Source organism: Artemia franciscana, chromosome 18 (assembly GCF_032884065.1).
Source record: "Artemia franciscana chromosome 18, ASM3288406v1, whole genome shotgun sequence".
Taxonomy (NCBI): Eukaryota; Metazoa; Arthropoda; class Branchiopoda; order Anostraca; family Artemiidae; genus Artemia; species Artemia franciscana.
This window is the reverse complement of record NC_088880.1, coordinates 33,657,680-33,685,493: the sequence shown is the minus strand read 5'-3', so window position 1 is coordinate 33,685,493 and position 27,814 is coordinate 33,657,680. Positions and strand designations below refer to the sequence as shown.

Below are 27,814 nucleotides of genomic sequence, written 5' to 3'. Positions count from 1 at the left end.
AGTAGGGTTATAGCCAATTTACATATTCTTTTTTTATCATTTTCTTTTTTTAACATCAGAGAACTCATAAAAATCGATAGTTGCGAGATAATAAGCTAAAACTTTATAATAGCGAGCCCAGATAAAGTATAGATGGGTGTTTTTAGGCCTATTAGTGACGTAATAAGCGGGTTTTGATACCGTAGATTTAAAACAAGCTCTTCAACAAACAAGATTTGTACTTTTTGTTTTGTAACATCTGAAGCAAATAGGAGTGTTGAAGAATGTTAATAAGAAAAATAGTAAGTATTTTATAATTGTTGCATAATTACTGGTAAATTTTTCGTTGTTCATATTATCGACTTACGAATAAAGTGAACTTACCACTCGATACCTTTTTTTAAGCTCTTTACGAATATAATAATTGCTCCAATTACAAATTTAAATGTAAGCCCTTTTTGAGCTCTTGAAAATAACCAAAATATTTTTAGCTTTTGGGTCTAAAAAAGGCTTAAAATAGCATAACTTAACCTAGCCATTCTACACATTCTTCCGTCGGCTTTCATATTTTCGATATTTATCGAAAACGCCGTTATAATATGAACAATGAAAAATTAACCTAATTACTAACCACATTCAAAATGTTAGAATACTACTAATAGAGCGTTCAAACAAGTAAGGAATAATTTTATGCTATCCGAGTTAAGTTAAGGTTTTTAAGGTACGAAAGCCTTTTCAGGTTACTTTTCAAGCGCAAAACTTTAAAGGGTAGTCATAAGCGGGTTCCATCCCTAGTGGATTATCCTGATTTCTAGAGATTTTTTATAATGCCTATGCTTTAGATGCATAAGCTTATGCATCTACACATCTTGAGGTGCGGAGTCCTTTTCACGTTACTCTTCAAACACAAAATTTGGAAGGGTAGTGATGAGCAGGATTTTCCTCCCTAGTGAATTATCCGTATTTTTAGTGATTTTTATAATGCCTATGCCTTAGATGCATAAGCTTTATGCTTATGCATCTACACATCTTGAGGTACGGAGGATTTTCACGTTACTATTCAAACACAAAACTTCGAAAGGTAGTCATGGGCACGGTTTCTACACCTAGTGATTAATCCCTATATCTAGTGGTTGTTTATACTGCCTAAAATCACTAAATCAGCACACAAATTACCATATTATTGAAGAAAATTACTAAATCCTTCAAGAAATCACTGAACTCTAGTAATTTTTTCACCGAGTGGCAACCCTGTTCATAGGACTCCTCTGTAACAGTCAAGTTGGTTACATATAACGGGTGAATAAGCCAGAATTCTAGAACTTCGGAGGGGGAGAGCCCCGAGACCCCTTCTTGAGTACGTACCTATGTCTATTTTCTGAACTAAACGCTATGATAACGAAATTTTTACTTAATCACATTCAGATAAATGGATTTAAAAAGCAAGTTTTTTCACCTGGAGTTAAGGAGCAACAAAACGAACAGAAATTATTCTGAATACGAAAGGGCTTTCTCTTCCTCAACTTTCGTTCATTACGCTAAAAAATTTAGCACTTTCAAAAAGCTTATTGTTAACGAAATTCGTTCGTAAGGAATTGGACCAAAAAGTCAAACTATGGAAGTTCTTCCCGCGGAAAATTTGCCAAAAAAAATGTACCCGCTTAAATTTCCCCTCCCCCGAAAAATTCTTCTCGGACAATTCCCTTCCTGCTCAAAACTCCAAAGGACAATTCCACTTGGGAAATTCTCCTTACTTTCATTTGATTTTTTTTTTCTAATCTATGATCTTTTTTCAAATCGTGCCGGGAATCCCTCTCCTTTGAAAATTTTTTCCAGTGAGTCCCCCCTCCCATAGAAAGTCCCATCCCGACAATATCTGTATGTTTCCTAATAACAGATAATATATGGAAACAATGAATAAATTGCATAACTTACAGCCCATCTCCCACCGTGTAAAATTTTCCCTGGGAAACTCACCCCCGAAATTTTGCTTCCTATAGAAAATATTTCTGTGAAAATTTCCCCCGCTGAAAATTCCCCGAAAAATTTTTCGTAGGTTTCCCAATAAGAAATACAACATGGGAAAATTGCACAACTTGTATCCCATCCCCCAGGGGCGCGAGGGGTCGACTTATCTCCATAGGTATAGTTGCTAGACCATTCAGCTATGCTGAATAGTTGGCTATCTAAAAATTTTGATCTGATATCATTGCGAAAGAGAGGGGAACGGGAAAAGGGCTGGTTGCCCTCCATGTTTTTTCACTTAAAAAGGGGTCTAGAACTTTTAATTTCCGTTCCAGTGAGCCCTCTTCCAATCCTCTTTTTGGACCATTTGTTCAATACGGTTACCCTTGGGAAAAGAATTTAAAACAAGAATAAATTAATAGACATACATCCGTGACCTTTCTTCAGGTACCGATCTCCTGATTCAATGCCTTCGCCCCGGAGTGCAATGCATGGTTTGAGACAAATCATCTGACGCTTACCGTGTTTTTCCTCTGATTTCTCCAGGTACCCATTTAGTACTGGGTCGACTCTGGCTGAGCTTACTTAAGGAGTCATATACATTGTTGTCCTTTGTGACTCCTGTGCTCCCATCTGCAAAAATGTGGAATTTTTTTTTATTATTGCAATAAGAAAGATCACGGATGTGTTTTTTTTTTATTATTATTATTATCCCTGCGGTTTTTTTGTTCTTCCCAAGGATAACCGTCGCAAACCAATGGTCCTAGAAGATTGGGAGAGGGCTCATTCAAAAGTAAATTAAACGTTCTAGTGTTCTTTTTAAGTGACCAAGATCAGAAGGCAACTAGCCCCCTTCCCACGCCCATTTCCCCCAAAAGTTGGCCAATCAAAATTTTGAGATAGCCATTTTGTTAATCATAGTTGAAAGGTCCGGTAAGGGGTGAAAATTCAGATTGATGTCCTAAATTAGTTGTCAGTCGAGGGACGGTTTCTTCGTTAGTTTCTTTAGCATAGTGTGAGATAAGACAAGTGACGGATTAGATGGGAAATATATAATTTGGCCTATATATATATATATATATATATATATATATATATATATATATATATATATATATATATATATATATATATATATATATATATATATATATATATATATATATATATATATATATATATAGGCTATATACTCCTGTGCATTTTAATTAACTTCCATTAAAATATTATAAATCCCTAGCCGTTCTAAGCATGTAGGGAATCAATAGCATCCAAAATAAATGAAAAAGTTGCACCACGAGCCTATACAGTTTGACGGAAAATCAGCTTTCTAGGAGAAGAATACAAAAAAATGGACTTCGGACTCGACAATTGAGGGGATGTATATGGAAGAAACCACAAGTAAATCTCACCCAGATAATATGCACTAAGAGCACATAAGAGGACCCACCCATATTAATTAAACGGGTCCCTCCACCTGTTCATACTAGAATGATGGAAAATTTTTGTCTTAATTCTTTAAGAACGATTCCTGAAACACAATGACTATTAGCTTATAATAATGAAGTTTGTTTTAAAGGAAAAAATACTTTAGCGGAAAGAGCGAGGTCCTGAGGAAGACGCAACCCCTTTCATATACGTAATAATTTCTGTCCGCTTTAAGATGTTACTCCTTACTTTCGGTTGAAAAACTTGTTTTATTTTCATAATAAAACTTGTTTAATTTCTGGTCGTTTTAAATAGTACCGGTAAATCGGCTCTTTCTCCATGAAAAATTACGATGCTTGTGTATTATACTTCACTCACTCAAGTTTACGATGTATAAAACTTGAAAACAAACCGGTTACATTGTTATTTTCTTCGTTACTTCTGAAACTTGGGCTATATTAATAAATTTGGGCTATATTTATTGGTACACTAGGGGGGGGGGGGTAAAGTATGTAGGGTCTGCATACGAAATGTGTTAGGTAAAATTATTCTCCATATTATGAAGTAGGAGCTGTTTTCTGACTTCAAACTGTCCAAATAGTTTACCCTTCCTCCCGTATGTGCAAATATATAGGCCAAGTTATATATTTCCCATCTACTCTGTCACTTGTCTTTGTCTTGTCTCGCGCTAAGCTGAAAGAAACTGACAAAGAAACCGATTTGTTCTCGACAACGTAAACTTGATAAAGTGGCGTACAATACACAAGTACCAAATTTCCATCCCCCCTACAGAAAATATATAGAAAATCAATTAAATTCTCAAATTTGGAAGGCCTTATTTTCCACGGGGGGTATTTTCCGCGGGGGAGTATTTGACCACAGGGAGATAAGCGTCAGGGTTTTTTCGGCGGGGGGGGGGGGCTATTTTCCTCTTGGGGTATTTTCTATTGGGGGATAAACGCTGTGTGGGGGTATTTATCGGGGAGTAAACGAAGGTCACCATGAATAACAAGTGTTAAGCGTGAAGGGACAGAGAACCAGAGAAAATACTGCTAAATAAGACTTTTGAATCAAAAGCAATTCGTTCTTTTTACTGGATTGAAATATCGCTTGGAAGGTTCTATTACGTTTAGTGTTCATTTTAATGGCTCAATATCTGGAATAGCAGCTGCAGGTAATAGAAGAGATAACAGGTTTAATGTTTTTATTTACTTTCCTTTTCGAACTTACGTTTAAGGAATAATGTAATGGACTAGAAAAATATATTTTTAAAAACCAATGGAATTAAAGCAAGGAAGTATATGACAACAATCTCTCTTTTTCTCCTTGGTAGACATGTATTGATATTTTCTAGCAAATTTTTTACTTCTGGGAATTTCCTGCGCACGCGGTGGATCCAAACCAAGAGGACTACGTACCAATTCCCTTGTAGTTACGTTGACAAAATGATGGAAGGAGTAGAGGGGGACCTGGAAGTCTTGGGTCTAAAAGTCAGGGAAACCCGGACAAGGTCAAGTGAAGAAACAAACTATGGAAAATTACGGAGTTGTGCCGCAATTTCACGTGCTCTTTTTAACAACTGATCCTACCTTTTTAATGACTCATCTCCCTCTCCTTCTGTGTCTCCTCTGTCTATGGTTACTAACGATATATGCCATTCCATCCTCTGGAGATGGGGTAGGTCGAAAATATATAAATTTTGTGTCAACGCCTGACCCTACCAACAATTTGGGTTTACTTACATTTACATTGGAGCTAAGCCAAAATCGAACAAACACAAAGTAAAAGAGTGAAATATATAAATAAATAAATTTTATAATTGAAATAGGAAGGAATCATTTGTATTTTTAAAGTAGTTCCCTTTTTTAAAGAGACCCGTAAAAAATGAGTTTACTCCTGCAAGGGCTACACTGAAGGGGAAAGTCTTTTAGTTCTGAATTATTTCAAGATTTTTGAGAAGCATAAATATTGGTATCAGTTTTAGACAAAATTCAAGTTTCTTGTTGCAACTTATTAAAGGATGCTTGATTGTTGGTATGTTGAAACCCTTCCAAAATACAACTTTGGCTGCATTACTATCTGCCAAAGAAACGCGTTTTATACTTTATACCATACTCCAGATGTGGAATGATTAGTTATTTAGTAGTCCATCTACTATGGGGTTAACCGTTTGAAATTTGGCAAGCTGTATCAAACTGTATCGACGAAAAGAAAAATTTGGAGCAACTGAAGAATGTCCTGTTTAAAAAAAAAACAAAAAAAAACACGAATATAAAAAAAAAATGTAAAACAAACAAAAATGTAAAAAAACGCGAAAAACGAAAAAAACGTAAAAAACGGGTTGCACATGCCATGCTTCGTGTAAGGTGCCCGTTATACAAATAAATGCAACGTGACAGAAGTTTACTGCGCGTGTCGGAGTAAGTAGCTCTCTGCTATTTGCACCAAATGGTGGAGAATTGTCGTCAAGCATTTTGGGGTGCCAGAAAAACTAGTCTGATTATCATGATTAGCTAGCATGATTATCTCCCTATACGAAGAGTGCTGCTTCAAGACCGATAATGGCGCAACCAGGTTTTTCAAGATCATGTCTGGTGTGCGTCAGGGATGTGTACTTTTCCCTTTTCTTTTTGTAATTATAACGGGCTACATATTAAGACAAAAATCTGCATATCGTGGAAAGATAAGCAGTAAGCAACTGCCTGATTTGTTTTTTTGGATGACGCGATCTTGCTAGAAAATTCTAAACAAAGGTTATAGCAGCTACTTGAAACAATTATAGTAAAATCAGAAAAAGTTGGGCTAACCAGTAAAGTTGATAAATCAAAGAGTATGTCCATCACAAACTCACCGCTTGTTCTGCATCACAAGAACACCAATATAGGACAGGTAAAAGATTTCAAATTCCTGGGTAGCTGGATCGATTGTGATGGCGAAATAATGTCTGAGATTAAACGCAGAATTGGCCAGTCAACCAGATCTTCTTACAGACTATATCCCATTCGGAGTAGCAGCAAGTATTCTTTACGATTGAAGTTAGATCTCTTCAATAACAGTTTACTCTCCGTGCTTCTCTACGCTGGTGAGCGCTGGAAAATGAATAAACAACTTGAAAAAAGAATTATTGTATTCAAAAATGTGTGCCTAAGGAGAATTTTAAATATAAGCTGGCAATAGAGAGTTAGTAACTCTGAAGTTTGTGGTAGGACTGGCCAGTCTCTCGCTACTGCTGTTCTAAGAAAGAAGAAGTGGACAGATTTAGAACATGACTTCGCATGAAAGAAGGCCACCTTCCTCGGATAGTCTCCGACTGGAAACCGGGCGACAGAAAAAGGCGGGGTCATTCAAAGAACACTTTACGGGGAACTTTTGACCGAGATCTAAGGATGGCTACCACGTCGTTAGTGCCTGAACCGTATGCTACCGCTGCAACATCACATTTGGACTGGTGGAGAGGCTTCGCCGACTTCATATGTGACACTAATTGCGCCAAAGGAAGTAAGGTAAGATTGAACTGAATTCAGCATGAATTTCTTAATTTTCTAGTTTTACGGATATAATAAAATGTTTCTGAGTACTTCATATATTTTTCAAACTATGCTTCATTCGTTATCATTACCAAAGAAGAAGGTGCAACTCTGCGGCTATTTTAGGGCATATTGGCTTTGCCAGTGGAAATTAAGACGTCTTCATTTTTTTAGTGGATCCATATTTTGGAGAGTAATTCTTAGGATTACTGAATTCAAAATCCTTAAAAAAGGTGGCAAAAGATCTTGACCTGCCAATACCAGGGACAAAAATTAAATTTGATGCCCCTTTCTGGTCAAAACCCATTATAGATGTCAGATTATGATTTTTTTACTTCTTTAAAGGATATATTTATTTATTGTGTATTTATTCAATTTTTTGACTATCACTGATGTATTTTTTATTTAAATCCTATGTACTCAGGAAGGTACAAGAAAAAATCTAAGATTCACGTAACAGTATTCTACTGGTGACACAGTATGCATACAATTTAAATTATATGCAACTAATCTTATCCTGCAGATTAGAACTGATGCTTACGTGCTGTTCTTGAAGCAAATGTCTTTCTAATGTCTCTAAACGAAAGCTTCGAAGCCATATCATGCTCTATTTGGATTTTGCTCAAGTTTGTTAACTGCTGCTTGGCTTTCCAGTTTCTAAGATATTTTTTAATTAGCTGAAGCTTCTTTCATTATAAGGAGCTGATACAGGCATAGTTAAATACATCTTCAAGGCAAACCTTGCTCCGTTCTAGGGACTTCGACGTACTACCACACAAATCAGCACCTGGGTAAGGATGCCTACTTGCCCCTAGATCAGTTCGTGCAAAGAGCAAGAAATGTAAAGTATTTGGGGAATTCTTTATCTACGCATAAAGCTGTCAACTATCATCGTCCGACTTGTCGAAATTATTCTGTTTTGAAAAACTAAACAAGCCCAAGGATGACCATTGCAGTGTTCCTGCTGAAGTGAAAAACAAATTAAACATGAGATAAGGTGAACACACCAGATAACAGTTAAGACAATCTTAAATTCCATTTTCATCCCATTAAGAGCTTAATGAACTATTAACAGTTGGGAAATCCAATTTGCAAAAACCTAATTATCCAGGAAGTACACAGTTTTTCATCACGCTTGAATTAATAAAGTCGTTGATGCGATGATTCTCATTATGAATTAGTATCTATAAAAATAGACTAAGTGGGTCAGTACGTAAGTTCGATAAGGGGTCCATAAGTAAGTTCGATACGATCAGGCTTGGGAAAAAAATAATTAAGACGCATCCGCGATCTTTCTTCGGGAAAAAATATAAAATTCCACATTTCTGCAGATGGGAGTTCGAAAATTCGGCAATAGGGTTCTTGGATATGTTGAATCTGAATGCGTGATATTAATTTAGATCACTTGACTTTCGAGAGCCACCCTTTTTTTGAAATCAGGCTAATTTGTAACTTTTGTTGGGTAGCGCTACCCTTTACTAATCTTACATATGTGAAATCAGTATAGTAATCCAATTCTTTTTATATTTCTAATGGTATCGAAATTCCATTTTTAGTCTTGGTTACTATCGAGCCGCATCGCTCCTTACCAACAGTTCGTTACCACGAACTTTTGGACTAAATCACCCAAATTAAGTGTCTATATTATTGTTGGTTCTAAGTCTGAGCGCTGATTTTAAACTTTTAGATATAGCCTACGTGGAAACTACACACACACTATATTCTTTTAGCGCACATTTGTAAAAAATTATAAATAAAACAATGAATTGTTATATATATATATATATATATATATATATATATATATATATATATATATATATATATATATATATATATATATATATATACAATTATATATATATATATATATAATTATATATATATATATATATATATATATATATATATATATATATATATATGTATATATATATATATATATATATATATATATATATATATATATATATATATATATATATATATATATATATATATATATATATATAAAATAAACAAATTGAATTGAATTGAATTTATTTATAACCCGTTACAATAAACATGAATAACGGAGTATAATGTGAATAAAAGAAATGAGGAAAAAGAAAATGACCTAAAAAACTACACAAAAAACTTTGCAACACTTTACCTTACTTAAAAACAATTAAAACATACAAAAGCAAAACATTCATTGAACCAAAATAGAGCTCCATGGGTGCTGACCAATTCTACCATTATAAGCTTCTATGCTTTCTCTGATAGAAGCATTCGGGTCTATGATGCCGTATCTTTTATTGACCCAGGAGTTGCTTGACCATGGTGGAAGGGCAAGCAGGTATTTGGCATACCGGAAATAGATTCTCCGAAGCTCCTTCGTCTCGGTTATCGTCAACGTACGCCAAAAAGGTGCAAGGTATAGGAAATTCGGGAGTGCAGAAGTATTGTAAAGTTTCGCTAGGACTTTGCGGTTGAGTTGAAGTTTGTTTGCTACCAAGCTTCCGTATGCAGTTGCTGTTCGACGTTGGAAATGAAGGATCAAGAGCATAGCTCTGAATACAAATGTTAACACATTCTTCTCATGCTTTTATTTACATAAAAGATAAAGATAAAGAAAATGTATTATTATCTAGTTTTTATCGCTATATGAGATATGTCAAACTTCAGTGAAGTAACTCAATCAAATTATGTGATAGAAAATAGACCTCCTCAAGATTCATGACCCCCCTTTCAGGTGACAAATCGCATTCATTTATTTATGGTCCGGGGCCACAAGTATAAAATGTGACATACTCGGATCAATTCCATTTTAAGAACAAATGAGACGCTTTGTGGCTTTTATGCCACAAAGTAAAATTATGCCACCCAGTAAAAGTGACACAGCTGCAATTCTCGCAATAACAAACCAAATTGAAAACTGAACACTGGGAGAAAATTAGCAATAAAACGGGGTATTATCAAAACAAAAACTACACCAAACTAGCATGCCAAATTTTAGCTTTTTTTTCTTTTTAATAAAAAAAAATATCGTGATGAATCAAAATAAAGAGTCATTGTGATGAGTATTAGGTTTTATCTCTAGTAGCATATGCGTGACAATCGTCAGCATTATTTATGTCAAGTTTTAGGGTTGAGATACTAGTGACCTTGGGACCAAATGAGATCCCCAGGATGTAACTCTGACCGCGGCTATGTATCAGAGTTTATTTTGTTTGAAAAAAAAACTAGTATTAGGTCTATACAAGGTTTTAAAATACAGCATAAATAGTCATGCCTTATAGCTGCTTCTCCATTGGGGTAGCAAACTTAAAAAAGAGATATCTTGTTTCTACTTTGAATGAGTTGTTACTCATTTCCTGCCGCCTGGTGTGCATCTTGGAGCTAGGATAAAGTTTTTTGGATTTTTTTTCATATAACTTGTTTGACTTTATTGTTTTTGGGAAAAAGCTGTTTTTTTTAGGGAAAAAAAATCAAAAAAAAAATTTTTTGGGATTTTTTTTGGGCTTAGAAACAGCAGAGTACTTCTGGCAAATTTCAAATGGGCCATGTATATGGTATTTATGGTTGCAGTCATAGAGGATGAGCCACGGCCAATAGTAACAAAAACCATCTAGTTAGAAAAATAGCCATTTGTAGTTTATTTAGGAATTACAACTATGATTTCGATTAGTCTTAATAGCAAAGTTTGATTTTGAGAATAAATTTATGAACATTGAAAAATAGCCCGAATTACATCGAAAATGGTGAAGATTTTGAGTTTAATTTATTATTTCACAGTAAGTAGGTTTTTTATTCAATTTAAGTTTATATTAATATAGGAGTTTATTTGCATTCTTCTTAAGTTTTAATCTGTTCTTTACTTTTAACTCGAATAATTCTTTTTGAAAATGAATTTTTGTTCATTTTTAAATGCAAAGTTTTACTATTAGCTATATGATGCACATACCTCCAATTTTATTCTCTGAATTAAGAATTGAAATTTTTGATTCTGATACGAAGTCTTAAGTTGCATAGGATAATCTGAACTTTTTTCTGCCTTCACTGAAAATAACTATTATATTAATTTTGTTCAATTTGAAGTCAAGGCTTGGAGTGGTTCTTGAACTCAGATTAAATAAAAAACAAGATTTTTTTTTAACTGAAAGCAAGTAATGACGTTAAAACTAATAACAAACAGAAATTATTCTTTATTAGAGGGGTTTGTCTCTCCTCAACGCCTCGCTCTTTGCGCTATTAAATAAAAAAAAACTTAAAACTTTTTTTTAACTGAAAGTAAGGAGCGACATTAAAACATAAAACGAACAGAAATTACTTCGTATATGAAAGGGACTGCTTCCTCATCAACGCCCCGCTCTTTACACTAAAGTTTGACAATTTCTCTTAGCTATACTTTTTAAAACAGTAAAAACACATTAGCGTAAAGAGCGGGGCGTTGATGAGGAAGCAGCCCCTTTATATTCTGTTAATCTTTAATTTCTGTCCATTTTAAGTTTTAATGTCGCTCCTTCTTTTAGTTAAAAAAACTTGCTTTTTTAATAGCGTAAAGAGCGAGGCGTTTTTGAATCAATGCATGTTTTGATTTTGGCTCTCCGCAGAGGAATAACTAAAACGAAATTTGCATATTTATTCTTTTGGCTAAATGGCTTTCTCATAGCTTTGATCTAATGATTTTGAGAAAAAAAGGAGCGGAAGGGGGGGAAGCCTGGTTGCCCTCTGATTTTTCGGTTACTTAGAAAGGCAACTAGAACTTTTAATTTTTTACGAATGTTTTTATTAGTAAAAGGTATACGCAACTTATAAATTAGCTTACGTAACGAACTTTTGTATTCTCATGTTTTTCTTACATATTTGAGGGGGTTCACCCCCTCGTCAGTACCTCGCTCTTTACACTAAAGCTTAAATTTTGTCCCAATTCATTAAAAATGACCCCTGAATCACAAAAGCTGTAGAATAAATAGTTGAAATAACTAAAAATACTTTAGCATCAAGAGTGAGGTATTAGGAGGAGGTGAGCCCCTCAAAAGCATAATAATTTCTGTTTGTTTTAAGTTTTAATGCAGCTACTTACCTACAGTTGAAACTTCTTTTTCAAATTTATTTTTCATTTTTTTTTCTTTTTAAATAGTGCTAGGAAATCTTGCACTCCCTTCATGGAAATTTTCTACCCCCATATCAAATTACTCGATGTAAAGTTCCCCCAACATATCCCCCTCTTCTCAACCCAACTCCCACCCAAAATTTCCCCTTGAAAACGTCTGTACACTTCCCAATACCCATTACTATGTGTATGCACTGGTAAAAGTTTGTAACTTGTAGCCCCTCCCAAGGGGACTAGGGGGGAGTCACTCGTCCTCAAAGACATAGTTATAAGGTTTTTCGACTGCGTTGAAAAAAAATGGCTATCTCAGAATTTTGATTCTTTGACTTTGGAAAATAATTAGCATGGGAGGGGGCCTAGATGCCCTCCAATTTCTTTGGTCACTTAAAAAGGGCACTATAAATTTTCATTTCTGTTAGAATGAACCCTCTTGCAACATTCTAGGACCACTGGGTCGATACAATCACCCCTGGGAAAAAACAAAACAAAGAAACAAATAAGCTCGCATCCGTGATCTGCCTTCTGGCGAAAAATACAAAATTCAATAGGGTTCTGTGGTATGCTGAATCTGATGGTGTAATTTTCGTTAAGATTCTAAGACTTTTAGGGGATGTTTCCCCCTATTTTCTGAAATAAGGCAAATTTTCTCAGGCTCGTAACTTTTGATGGGTAAGACTGAACTTGATGAAACTTATATATTTACAATCAGCATTAAAATGCGATTCTTTTGATGTAGCTATTGGTATCAAAATATTTTAGAGCCTTGGAATCATAAAGCATATAAGCTTTGTGAATTCAATATCCCTTTCAAAGTTTTCCGAAAGTTCGAACTTAATGCTCTATCTGTTTTAGAAATATGTCACATACCTTTTTTTACTATTGAGATTCAATTGGTGTCTGTAGATTTATGTCAATATCCTCATCAACATTTCTTCTCTGAAAGTTTCAACTTAATATCTTTTGCTCCTCAGATACAGAAATTCAATTTTGACAACCTATATACAAAGGTTGTCCTTTAAAATATCTTAAAATTTTCTATTTAGTGATCCTAGCCGTTCCCGAGATTCTGCATATACCCTCTTTTGACGACTAGACCCACATAAATGTCCTCAATTTCAACATCCCGCTTAACATTTTCCTAAATTTTCAGTCTAATAAGATTTTACTTTAGAAATATTGCATATATATTGTTTTTGTAATCTCGAAGTATATCGGTGTAATTTGATTTAGTTTAATATCACTCTTAGCAGTCCCAGAAAGTTTCAACTCAATAGCCGTAGCCGTTCCTGAGATCAATATAGACACGCCTAGACACCCTTTTTTGACGATTTGGAGGCACTTAGTCTGTTTTAATTTAGTTTAACGTTCCCTTCAATATTCTTTGTATTTTCCAGATTAATCACTTTAGATTACAGAGGTGTTGCAGATAGGCTCTTTTGACAACCTGGAGGCATTTATAGTCTTCTGATTCGGTTCAATAGTAGTAGTAGATGTTGTAGCAGCATCAGTTGTAGTAGTAGTAGTAGTAGCTGTCACAGTCTAAGTCAAAACCAAAGCAGTAGTAGTAGAAGTAGTAGTACCCTATCTATTTGTCTGACGTTACACATATCCTATCATTACTACAACATACACGGTGTTATTGTGATTTCTTGCTGATAAGAGAAATTCTTGGAAATGCATGCCAGATATTCTTTTGGAAACATTGCCGCGAATACAACCGCATAGTATCCCATCATTCCTACGACACAACATGGTGTTATCGCATTTTCCAGTTGATAAGAGAAAGTCTTGGAAACGCTTGTTTCTCGATGAAACAATGCCAGGAATACTTGCGCACAGTACCCCAACGTTCCTATGACCCAATTTCAGGGTGATCAGGCAATTCTTGGAAATGCTAGCGAGCTTTTATTTCTCGGTGGAACAGGCCTTTGAATAAAAGTGGTTCAGGCGAAGCGTACCCATTACTTGATCATTGATATAAAAGTTAGACAGTCAGCAACTTAGTATCACAGTTCCACGTATACACTTGAATAATTTACGTTTTTCCAGTTGGAAAAAAACGTTGTAATACCCTAAATAAAAATGTGTCGTTTTACACTGTTGAAACTTGAGAGAGTTGACAGTGACGATGTGAAGACAAGAGCTCCCAATGTAGTAGTTGAAATCGTTAAGGGTTGTTCACTAATATTTGAGTGCGATGACATATTTGGTAGATAAGTTACATCGTTGAGTAAATTTAAATAAAAAGAACAATTACGTTTCGCAAAAAAGTGAATATAATACATATAGCCAGACTACAACATGATTGAATGCAATCATGATGCACATTGAGGACAATGGATTGAATCAACTCATGGAAAAAGAGTGATTATTTATATTATTCTTTTCTTTCATTTCTGAACATATATATTTTTTATATTTTTTTGGTTGGATATTTTATATAATCGTTTTTACCTCTCTCTCCCTAGGTTACCAATAGGTGTTGAGAATGTACATAAAGTAGAAACTTGCTAATGTTAGTTTAGTCTATGATCGGCAATTAAATTGTCAAGAACGAAAATGGATTTATTTAAGAAAAACAAAATCTTACAGAATCTTGTAACATTGAAAAATTGTTTTCATCTAAATGATCAATTTCAGATGTAAACAATACAAAACAAAATATTATCTGGAAAAATGCTTCACATCATCATAGAAAATGGTGCTCCAACTGTAGATTATTGTATGAGGCTTTTACGTTGTGGGCCAAATGAACTTACTCAGTTTATTGACGTGCTAATCGAAACAAGACAAAATAATATTATTTATATGTTTTTTAACACTACCTCAAAGCATGCAAGTTTCTAAGATGATTTTTCAGTATCTTTTTTCCATTAAAACTGTCGAAATTTTTCAAAAAATCCGGTCCAAAACAGATGTAATCGATTTTAACTTCACTCGATTACTTCTCTCTCTCTCTCTAGAAGTAAACAGAACATTCCTATTGCTCGCAAGTAAGTATGTATTTAGTGGTATGAGAGTCAACACAGTGAAAAAAGGTAACACACATGTATTCTTTGTTTATATACACTGGGTAGCTGGTCGTCATGTAAGAACTGCACTACAGTTTATGACTATAACGTAAAATGTAGATTATCCAATCCATTGAAATTGTACAGAGGATCTGCTGTACAAATTAAGGATTGCAATTCCTGTCTGAAAGAGACTTGTGACTCTCACTCTAAAAGATACCTAGTCTCAGATTGTCACTATGATAAGTTAGTCAATGGGAAAATACTGACCCAAGCATGATTGAAAAAAAACTAAACATGATTTCAATTTATTTTTAAGGGGTTGGTATCATCGTAGATGGAATATTTCTGAAAATGAACCTGACATAGATTCTTTGTTCAACTGGCTTAGGATTCTTTGAAAGATGTTATCTTTGATACATGTGATGCACCCCAGTCGAACCCAGCATCAAAAAGAACAACCCCTTTGAATCCCTGGATGACTCCTAGACTCCTTAAAAGTTGGAGGAAGAAAAATCATCTTTAAGGCTTATGCCTATGCTTTAGAAATTTCTCAAAACTTATAGAAGAGTTGCGGTAATCTTTTCTGCCTTCTTCTGTCCCTTCAATTGCTGTGATTGACGGCAAAAATGTAGAGGGTGAGCTAAAAGTTCAAGATGCGTTTACTTCCTATTTTGCTAATATCGGCAAAACTACAGCCTCTTCTGGAAATCCTTCTTCTTCTCTACCAGATTTTAGGTCTTATCTAGGACCACTTTGTCCTAATTCAATGGCATTGGAACCGGTCTTACACACACAGTGGGAGAGACACAAAAAACATACACATAAACAGAAATTCAGACACATAAACACACAAATACAGGGACAGTGACATGCAAACAGACACTCAGTCCAACAGGCTCCGTGGGAGAGAGAGAAAAGCAAGCACAAAATCACAAAGTCAAAATCACAAAGACAGAAACCAAATCAGACACCAAAAACAAGACATTCGTGTTCCTGAGATATCACAAATATGCCCTTTTCACACCTTGTGTGCCGTAGTATGTTTTGTTTTTGTTCAATAATTCCCTAGACAATGCTGAAAAGTTTTATTTTTATGCCATAAGCCTTTTAGGAAACTCTGGAACATGCATGTCCCTTTTCCAATAAATAATTCTTTGTGTAAACGAGTAGCATCTTGTATGCCTTACAGCTCTTACTCCAGGGGCTCTGGTGTTTATTTCATCCCTGGAAGATTACTATTTATTTTTTAGACTATTTGAACAAAATGGCTGATTATAATTTTTGAATGGATATATTTAGTGGAGGACAGCTAAAAGGCCGTGGATGGGACTGGTTACCCTTCGGTACCCCTCCCCCCTATAAATCTACCCTATAGTTTTTCACTTAAAAACCTCAGCCGTCCTTAAAAAATTGCTGGCAAGCGCTATAGAGAACTAGCGTGCACATCAAATGTTTCAGTTTTATTGGACATACCCCTCAACATATCTTAGAAGTCTTATCGATAACAAAAAACAATTTTAAATATTTTGGAATAAACTTTAATTTGAAATCGGTCAGGAAGTGGTGTGGTAGGGTAATGGACATTATCCCATTTATATTTTTAACTTCTTAAAAGTGTCCCCACCTTTCTTTGATTCACGCTTGTTTTTGCTTTTTTATCCCATATCCGCTTTTTTCACGTATGTTTTTTCGTTTGTTGGGTGTTAATCGCTTTTTCTGTGATTGTGAATTTATAATGTTTTTCTTTTTATCAATAAAATTTGTATGTCCAAAAAAACTTCGTGTCTTATATTTCTTGTTTCAGGATGAATCATAATAAATAATCATTAACACAATTTAACATCTAAATCCAATGCTATGTAAAATCTTACTGATTTAATATCTAACTTAACCCTTTTAGGTCACGTTAGAAATTTAGTAAAACTGTAACAAGCAGTTGCACATCAACTGTAACCAATTTCTAACAATTGATTTTTTTCCCCTACATGTCAATTATTGCAGACATAAGAAGCACGTGATCCATATATTTCTAAACGTTTCTATTATAAAGTATTCCCCAAATCCAACTATTAAAATGATTTCTTGGTCCAGCTGTCTAGTGATCCATTCTGTTGAGGGAAATCTTGTTCTATTTCAATAGGGGACAAAAATCCTTGGAACATAAAGTTTCCCTGAAAAACGCGTTGAAAGAAAATGAAATCTCGAAAATAATATCAAAAACGTCTCGAAAAACAGGAAATATCGATAAAAAAGTTTTGAAAAAAATGCCTCAAAAAAAATGAAATCTCGAAACAAAATCTCTTAAGGTATTATGCAACACCCCGGGTCTGCCCTACCATTACTTGACATACCACGTTCGCACTCTCAATACGCAACACTCACGTGTACGCCGCCATTGCGTAAGACCCATTTGCCTGCCGTCATTATCTAACACTCACGTGTGCACGGTCATTATGTAACACCCATGTGTGTGCCCTTGTCAGTTACAAGCGGAGTTTCCAAACCGGTCTTGAAGAAACATGTCACAGGAGATTACGTCAATCCCAATAGATCTACCAAGTCACGCACAATTATACCATCCTCAAAATAGGTAAACAAACCCATTATATAGGCTTCCCCACTTCACTAGCGGATCCTACATGTTTATCTCCTAAATCTCTAGGTTTTTAAACAATCAAAGGAACTATTACGTAAAACGTACGTTTGCATCTTGACTAGAGAATCATGAAGGTTTTCCCCCTACTTTTCCAAGTCTTTAAATAATCAAAGAAATTATTACGTAACGTCTACATATACATCTTGACCAGCGGACTCTAACAAGTCTTATTACACAAGAACCAAAAATAAACAATCATGATTGCGTAACTAGCACCTTCATCTTGACTATAGATCCCCTGAACTCTAACAATTCTTATTACGTAACATCCTAGGAAAATCACTTGCATAAATAAGCAAAACTTATTATATCGCAACCAAAGAAATAATTTGCATGAGCAAATAAAATCTTTTACGTAACAAGCTACTGCGTCTTGAAGAAGTCTTATAAAATGTGTTACCGGAAATCGAGGGGGTACTGTCCGTTTAAATCCATAAACCCCCTGATTACTGGTATGAGCTGGTTAACACTCTCAAATTAATAGCCTCGGGAGTTTGTGAGGTATCGCAGATACATTGTTTTAACAACCAGTATGCACAGATTGTTTTGGTGGACATCCCTCTAAAAAATTCTGGAAAGTTTTACTTTAATACAGTAAGCGCTTTTGGAGACCTGGGAACAGAAATGTCCTTTCCCAATAAAAATTATATGTGTAAACAGCAGGCAACTTAATTAAGTTATAACCCTTATGTTGGGGGTCTAGGGGCTATATTATCCCTGAAGGTACAGCTATTTGACCCTTAGACTATTTGAATCATGAAGTTTCGACCTGATACCTGTCATCCGTTCCTGAGATATTGCAGATAAGCCCTTATCACAACCTCTATGCCGTAGTATGTTTTGATTTTCTTCAGTATTTTCCTCAACAATTCTGAAAAGTTTTATTTTGGTGCCATAACCCTTTTAAGAGACCCTGGAACATGCGTGTCCTCCTTTCCTGATAAATAATCCTGCCCCTGTGTAAACAAGGGGCAACTTGTACTCTTTACAGCTCTTGCTTTAGGGGCTCTGGTGTGTCATGTCATCCTTGGAAGAACGCGATTTAATTTTTAGACAATTTGAACAGAATTGCTGTTTATAATTATTGAATGGATGTATTTAGTGGAGGATAGCTGAAAGTGCGGTGGAGGGGACTGGTTAGCTGCCTATAAATCCCCTCAACATGCCCTGAAATTTTTAACTTAAAACCCTTAGCCGTTCCTAAGAAATGGTTGACAAGCCTTATAGAAAACCAACATGGACGTAAGATGTTTTAGTTTTATTGAGTATCCCCCTTAACATATCCTGGAAGTTTTATCAATAACGCAAAAAAACAATTAGGAATATTCTGAAATGAAGTTTAATTTGAAATTGGCCAGGAAATGGAGTGGTACGGTAAAGAACATTGCTTCTCCCAGTCATATTTTTAAGTTCTTAAAATTGTTTACTGTGAAGTAATAGATTTTGTCTTTCCACTGATTAGCGGATCATGAAGATCGCTGATGTACTGAACAAAAAGAAGTTGCAATGCGTTAGGATTCACAACTGGCCACCCTTGCATATCAGAGTTGAATCATACTGGTTCTGCGAGTGAGACTAAATTATAAACATCAACAAATAAAATTATCTCAGCAGAAATTCATTATATCTGCATTCTAATTAATCAATCTCCAAATTCCAAAAAAAAACTTATTTTGAAGATTTTTCATGACAGGCAAGTAATTTTCAAACAGTTCGTTGTAATACTTGTTATTGGGAAGTATGCACACATTTTCCGGTAGGGGGAGGGGTGAATTTTTCGCAGGGGTGTTTTCCACGGGGAGACTTTTCCTTAGGAAGGACAGGTTCGAGGGGTCAATTTTTCCTGGGAAATTTTACACCAGGGAATCTATCAGAACTCTTATACGAAATTCTTCTTATGGCTTGCTGTCTCTTTGCCGACTAAATTTTACGCGTGGGGATGTTTAGGGTAATTTTCCGGTTGAATTTTGTCCCATTTTGATAAGAAGGACTGCTGAAACGCATGGTTCATTTAATTAGAACAATAAGGAGTTTTTTTCTAATAAAAAAGTACTAAAAAACTTAAGCGCTAAAAACAAGGTGTTGAAGAAGGGTCCACCCCTCTTATAAATGTAATTTCTGCTTGTTTTACGTTTTAATATTGCTCCTTACTTTCCTTTGAAAAAAGTAGTTATTTTTATTTCGCACATAAGAATGATAGGCATAAGCTATTACTGCTGAATTGCCTTCCTTGCTGAATGGCCGTCCTGGCCGAGTGGGTTGGTGCGCTGGATTCGGGATCCTTCGTCTGAGAGGACGCGGGTTCGAATCCCGATGTACCCAATTCTTCAGTTTGGGATGGAGGTCAGTGGTGTGACTCTGTAAGCTTAGCCAGAGTCGACCCAGCTCTAAATGGGTACCTGGAGAAATCTGGGGAAGGTAAACAGGAAGGGTGTGCGAAAGCACAGGATGGCTGGTCCCCAACCCCCCATTGCACTTCCTGGCTGAAGGGCCAAGAAACGGAGATCAGCACCGCCAGTACGGACTGTATAGTCTTAATGCCGTATCCTTTACCTTTTTTTTTCCTTGGTCAAGGCAACACCTAAGCTATTAACTATTTAGCAGAGGTGCCATTTGGGCCAAATCTTGGGGTGGGCATGGCCTCCATTTTGGGCCCCCCAACTTTCACGTAAAAAATGCGAGTTTTTGCGGTACATCGATCGAATATTCTAAGTAAAAACTCATTTTCAGCACCCGTTGCATGGAAATGTACTGTAACCCAATGTGGAACTCAGCCACCCTGACCTCTAAGATTAATTATAACATCAAAAATCATAATCAACGAGGTTAAGTGATTAAACTGAAAGTGTAAATTTCAACCAGACTAAAGGCTGGCCCTCCTCAGTGAGAAACTTTCTTATTTAAGCGAACAATACGTCGGTGAAAGTAATAGGCGTGCAGTAATTTCAAATCAATTGGACATAATGGATTATGTTGGACATAATGGATTATTATGGCCGGCAAAGGGCCCTTGTGGTGGAAGCCTGGCTCCCCCTGAAAAATCTGGGCTGGGCATTTGCCCCCAAACCCCCTGAACCCCCCCCCTAAATGGTGTTTCTGCATTTTAGTATATAAAAATGTCGTGGTGTTCTTGTAAGATGGCAAAGGAAGGCACTATCACATTCAATTTCTCAGTTTGCAAAAAAAAAGCTTTTTATAAGTTTGGTTGTTTTGTTTTATTTTAATTGTTATTTTTTCTCCATTGCCAGAGAAGGATATGCCCCCTGATAGCTCAATATCTAATGATCCTTATATATTTTGAATAAAATAATACATGATTGATTTATTTACTTTTGCTTATCTATTTGTCCCTCAGAAAAAGGAAAAAGAAACATACTTTGTAAATGTTAGGTCAACCTTAATTAACTTATATAAAGCCAAACTAGCCAGGAGCCGTAAATAGTCCTAGGACTTGTATGTATTGTTCTTTCGGAATAAATTAATAAAGCTCTGTTTTTATTTTTACTAATTGATTTATCATTCAGAACAAGAAGAAATAATGTACGCTGTAAATGTCAGCCAAAAATTAACTTCTCTGAGTAAACTTCACTACTTTTCTATTTTAGGCAGTTGTGGGTCCAGTACTTCATTGAATTTTGCTGTTTTTGTCTTCTGTTGTTTTGTTTTGTCCCTGCTTTGTTTTGTTTGTTGTTCTGTTTTTGTATCTTATTTGAGGCGGTGGCAGATCTAGTACTTTTTTGACTAATTTACTTGTCTTTTTTTACTTTTTTTTAGCAGATTTTTAAGCTGTGTTTTTTTCCATTTTCCTTGAATTAATAAGTTTGTATTTATTTAAACAAAGATTAACTCCAAGGCAAGGGGACAATATCCTTCAAGGCGAGAGGAAAATAGGCAAGAAAGGAGTAAACTTCATTACTTTTCTATTTTTGGCAGTTACGGGTCCAGTACTTCACTGAGTTTTGCTGTTTGTGTCTTCTGTTGTTTTGTTTTTATCGCCACTTTATTTTGTTTTTTGTTCTGTTTTTGTATCTTATTTCAGGCAGTGGCGGATCTAGTACTTTATTGACTAATTTACTTGTCTTATTTCTTTACTTTTTTTTTTAGCAGATTTTTAAACTATGTTTTTTCCATTTTTCTTGACTTAATAAGTTTGTATTGATTTAAACAAAGATTACTTCCAAGGCAAGGGGACGATATCCTTCAAGACGAGAGGATAATAGGCAGGGACTACTAATAGGAGTGACATCTAACTATTTTAGGCAGTGACAGATTCAGTACTTTATTGGGTACTTGTGTATTATCCAAAAGACACTCAAAAGGTGAAGTTAGGTTAACCATAATGATTTATACCAAAACATTATGAAAATATAAGACTTTAGTAACAAAATTATGGAAACCTACAACAAAGAATTATTGAAAGCAGGCCTCCCAGAACGTATTATATTAAATACTTAGCCTAACCTACCTTGACCAACTCTATATATTAAATAGCTAATCAAAATATACTAGCATCTTAGTTTTTCTCATTGAGACAAAGCTAATTACAACACGATTAAAGACAATCAAACAGATTTTTCTCAGATAAACAGAGCAAACGTCTTGAGTGCGTTCTGGATAATACACAAGTCAGGGGACGATACCCTTTCTGGGATTATAACCCGTGAGATGAAACTAATTTGATCGAAGGTGTGAATCGAAGACATGTACTATAAAGGCATGAAAACTTGTTCAGTGCCTGTAATACAAATCCAGGAAGTGCTCATCTGTTCATCATACTTGAGTTAATAAGTCTAATTAAGTTTGTAACTCTGACATCATAATCGTGACAACAATCAACACGTTTTGTATCTGGTTTATCGCTGCCATCTTAAATAAAAAAAAAGGAAAAAAAAGACGACCATAGCAAAGATGAATTATACTAGCCAGGCCTACTTGTCGATTGTTAATACCTTTCTTAGGAATAAATTCATGGATATTCAATTTTTAAAAGGTGTCTACACCTGGTCATTGTGGCAGGACTTTGCCCGACGTGGCGCAAAGTCTGCAATGCATGGTGCGACAAAGCGTAGTGTAAAGAAAGTGGTGGACTTTGACCCCTTCCATCAAAGGGATGCTCCTCCACGCGGTTATTCGTGAAGAGGAAAGTGCCACTCTATGATGTAAACCAGGTTGTGGTAAGTTTGTAACCCGCCAGATTCTCTAACTAGGAATCAATTTTGTCTTTAACTAAATAAAAAAAAAGTCTTTTTAAGTGGAGTAAGGAGCGACATAAAAACTTAAAACGAGTATAAATTATTCTATATATGAAAGGGCTGTCCCCTCCTCAACACCCTGCTCTTTACGCTAAAGTTTGACTCTTTCTCACAATTCTGCTTTTTAAAACAATAAAAAGGTCAACTTTTGAACTAAGTCGGACATTTTTTTTTGGAGGCAGTCAATAGCTCTTGATGAGCTGATCAAAGTATACATCATGTGTTTTTTTTATAGAAAAGTTCCTTAATGAGATATACCAGTTTGAAAGTTTAAACGGGATGACAACTTCAGTAGTAAGGTTCACACTGAAACCGTAAACAGGGCGATACAGAAATGGTATCAGCTGTGGCTCTTAAACTTTAAAAGTTCACTCATTGGTAAAGAAATTAGACTTTATCCATTGCTCCTTTCTAAGTGATGACGTTAGAAACTTGGCCTACGGCAAAAAATTCAACTTTTGAACTAAGACAAATAGATTTTTTTTTTTTTAGACAAGGAGATAGCTCTTGATGAGCTGATCAAAGTATATGCCATTCATTTTTCAGTAGAAAAATTCCTTCAGGAGATGTAACTGTTTGAAAGTTTAAAGGGGTTGACAACTTCAATAATAAGGTACACACTGAAACCAAGAATAGGCCGATACCAATTGGGAGACATATAAGGGATTTTTAAGAAACAATCAGCTATAAGCTTATAGTCATCTTCGACAATGAGGGGTTCGCAACCTTTGCAAGTTGGTGTACCTATTATTTGTTTCCGGTATATTTGATGGTAAGAGCAATTTGGCTCCTGTGGTAAGACATGTAGGGGACTTGTTAGTAATAATTGGCTGTTAGGCTACAATCATCTTCAGTGATGAAGGGTTCGCAACTTTTGCTGGTTGCAATGACGGTTTGCAACTTTGGCGAGTTGGTGTACCTTGTATTTTAAGATCCTTACAGATTAACTACTTTAGCGTTTAATCAAAGCGAGGAAACAAAACCAAAGTGTTACTCTCGCAATACTTCACTCGGTGAAGCTGAACAAAGGTTGCCGCAACACCTTGCGTTGCCCATGCAACGTAGACCCAATTGTTTTTCTAATCATCTTCCAAACATGTGTGCTTGTCCCGATAATCCATTCTTATAATAATGAGGAAAGACCTTGAATACATAAGGACAAGAGACCATAGTAGTAACAATTTTTATATCAAATATAAATACTGTAAATCGATATGTATTTATTGTAAAAAAAAGCCGCAAGACCAATGCAACAAACAAACTAATACCCTAAATACATGTAAGAACATTGAACATCATTTACGAAGTAAAATAGAAAGAAACAAATCACACACATGTAAACTATTTCAAGCTCCTGTGACCTTCACTCGCCCCCTTCCTGCATTTCAAAATTTCCTGTAAAATCTCCTTTAAAATTTTTATGTTGCAAATCATAGTAAATACATTAAACTAGTAACTATGGTTTACTATAACATACTAAGAATTTTTGACATATTTTCTATGGTTAGGGGGAATCCTGGGTTTGCCATTTTTTTAATGGAAAATCACTTTAATGAAGAAAACTAAAGGAAGAAATTAGACCAATATAAAATACGAAAAGAGTGGTAGATAGCATTCATTCATAACTTACATCAATAACTTACTTAACAAAAACAAATATATTCAATTTACTACTTAAACGTAATAATTACAAATTACTTACAACATTATTGTTATCCAGATTGACATTATAATTGTGCATCTGTATTTCAGTGTTTATAACAGTTGAGTTAACCTTATAGACAAGATGTTTTAACAGGATACAATTTTATTATATCGGATCTACTATTATAATTATTTTTTAATAACATTAGGATGACGATGGTCATATGAAAATATTGGGAAGAAGAGATAAATTCAATCTACCTTAGTTCGAAGGATTCCTCTTCTTCTTAAAATATTTACGGTTTTTATCCTTGTCCACAACTACTCTCAAGGAAAAATCTGATAAACTGGAGCCCTTGTCTTTTAAAGAATAAGGAAATTTCTTGAACACTGGCTAATAGATATAAATTGTTGGATGGTGATGGTGTTTTAAGATGAATAAGACATATGAAGTATAATCTGTGTTCTGCAATTTCAGGAATGCATAAACAGACGCAAGCGGCACCTGAGAATGTATATCCTAAACCCCAGAATTATTTGCGCTTTTCAAAACTAAATTTTTCGTCCTGGGTATTCTACTGTATTTACTAAACCGTTATACTCAAGAAATTTGGATCTCATCTATAAAGCTGCATTATAAGGCTGTATTTGTTTGCATAGAGCAGCGATTCTTAACTTTTTGTCCTTAAGAATTTGTCGGAAATTCTAAGTTTGGACTACAATATGATAGAAATATTAATTTTACATTAATTTATATCATTGTATATATATATATATATATATATATATATATATATATATATATATATATATATATATATATATATATATATATATATATATATATATATATATATATATATATATATATCATTAATAATGATATATAATAATATTTATATTATATTAAAAAAAAGGATAAAGATCCTCCAGAGCCATTGCTGGTGCATAGGGCGTCGAATCGACGTTTCAGTTGCTGGGTGTTTCATACAGGGACAAGTAGCAAGCTTGTCGCCCAACCTTATTGCAGCGGGGATCGAACCCTGGGCCCCATATTCCCAAGGAAGAACATCGACACACTTTGCTACAACAGGATATATTATATTAATGACAATAATGATAACATTAATCTCAATAATATTAATAATCATAGTATTTATTTGCAGATCCTTACAATAATACTTATTTGCTCCCTGGAATCGTCGTTTGGCTATCAGTTCTCAAATTGCTTCAAGTCACCAAATTGCATAAACTACTTTAGAGGGTATAACGATAATCGTGGACTGAGACCAATTACAGCACCCATACCATCCTATCGATTGTACCTATACCCGTTTACCAAAAAAGACAGACGCTTCGAAAGTCAATTTTATACGAGCTCCAACGAATATATGAAATTTCCAAAGGATTTCTACCCAGCCTATCGTGATTCTGTTGTTTTCCCTGAATCAGCTGCTTGAAATAAATTTTTTAAGTGGTGGCCAGGAAGTTGTGGCAACGTGATGACTGAAAAATCAACTTTTATCTTATATCGGAGTTCTTTTTCTAAGTTATTGTGTTGATCTATCTACTGCTTACTACCAGTCTTGATATTTTGCTTATATACACTAATGCTTTGCTATAGATAATTCAAGGACACCCCACACCAACTCCCCACACTGTACTGCTAATGCTACCTCTTCACCTCAGTGGTTATTAAGTATGCTAAGGTGGAAAATTTTGATAACACTTTTAGATCCCTGGCATTCCCAAACTTCATCTAATCCTAGGGTTCCAATTGGGAGCAGAACCCAGTGGAGAAGCAATTGTACCCCCACCACAGTTTTCAAAATATATTTCACTTAGTGCTCTCATTGAAGAAATATTAAAAAAAAACGATTCCTCTTAGATGTTGAGAAATCATTTTGTTGTATATTTACTATAAAAAGAAGAAGGAAAATCCTTCACCCCACCCCAAATAAATTTGAGAACTCAGGCCATTGATCAAGCCCCCATTATTTAGACCTGTATCAATAGCCCTGTCAGTAGCACAAGCGAGGATAGGTTATTTTACATAGAACAAACAGATGGGCAGCTTTGTTTTCTTCTTAATAGCTGTTTTTAGCATATGTGTGATGGCCACCTCACAGATCAATTATTATATACGCTGTGATTGAATTATATAAATTAAACCAATTCTGTGTTTTGATTTGTTAGACCTAAAACTGGATAGTCGTAGTCCTTTTATGAATTGTTTAAAGCCTTCCTTTTTGCGATAGGGTTCACGGAAATTAAAAGTTCTAGTGCCCTATATATTCTCTGAGGCCAACCTGACTTTTATTCATAATGATGATAGATGGTAACAAACTGCTTTGTTAGACCTAAAACTGGATAGTCGTAGTCCTTTTATGAATTGTTTAAAGCCTTCCTTTTTCTTAAAATGCTTTGCAGTGAAAAGCCCTTTTTTATGCACCAATCAGGCACCAATTTTTTCTATGCAACTTTTTTTTAGCTAATGGCAAATACACAGAAAGTTCATTCTATAGGGTCAACTTTTTCAGATTAAAGCCTTTCACCACAGAGAAAAAACAGGTAGACTAAGAAGTAAAAAATGTATGACTCAAAAATGTTTCGTTTCTTTCATTGGTTTTATATTTCACTCAGCTAAACCAGTGAGGCGGAACTTAAATTTTCGTTCTTTTTACTGGTGGCTTAATCAAACAGTTCCTGATAAGAAACTATAGTAAGGGGCCACCCGGCTAAATAGTAATAAAAAATCTAAAAAACGGGATTTTTATACCAGTAGTTACATCAAAAGAATTTTACTTTTATGCTGATTTAAAATATATATATAAGTTTCATCAAGTTTAGTCATACCCATGAAAAGGTAAGAGCCTGAGAAAATTTACCTTATTAGAAAATGGGGGAAACCACCCCCTAAAAGTCATAAAATCTTAACAAAAATCGCGCCATTGGATTCAGTGTTTCAGATAATCCTACTGTAGAAGTTTCAAGCTCTTATCCACAAAAATGTGAAATTTGTATTTTTGTCAGAAGACAGATCACGGATGCGTGTTTATTTGTTTTTTATTCTTTTTTCAGGATTGATCGTATCCACCCAGTGGTCCTAGAATGTTGCGATAGGGCTCACGGAAATTAAAAGTTCTAGTGCCCTATATATTCTCTGAGGCCAACCTGACTTTTATTCATAATAATGATAGATAGTAATAAGCTTACCTAAGCTATGGTGTCAGGTGATTGATTTTTCTAAC

The 27,814-nt window shown here is 35.0% G+C and overlaps 1 long non-coding RNA gene across 1 annotated transcript; it reads left to right on the top strand.

Annotated features, from left to right (window-relative positions):
- Window positions 1-202: 202 nt before the first annotated feature.
- Window positions 203-26,738, top strand: LOC136038900 (uncharacterized). The gene is made up of 2 exons (XR_010620340.1): window positions 203-281; window positions 25,730-26,738. It is a non-coding gene; the product is annotated as an uncharacterized LOC136038900 (long non-coding RNA).
- Window positions 26,739-27,814: the final 1,076 nt, after the last annotated feature.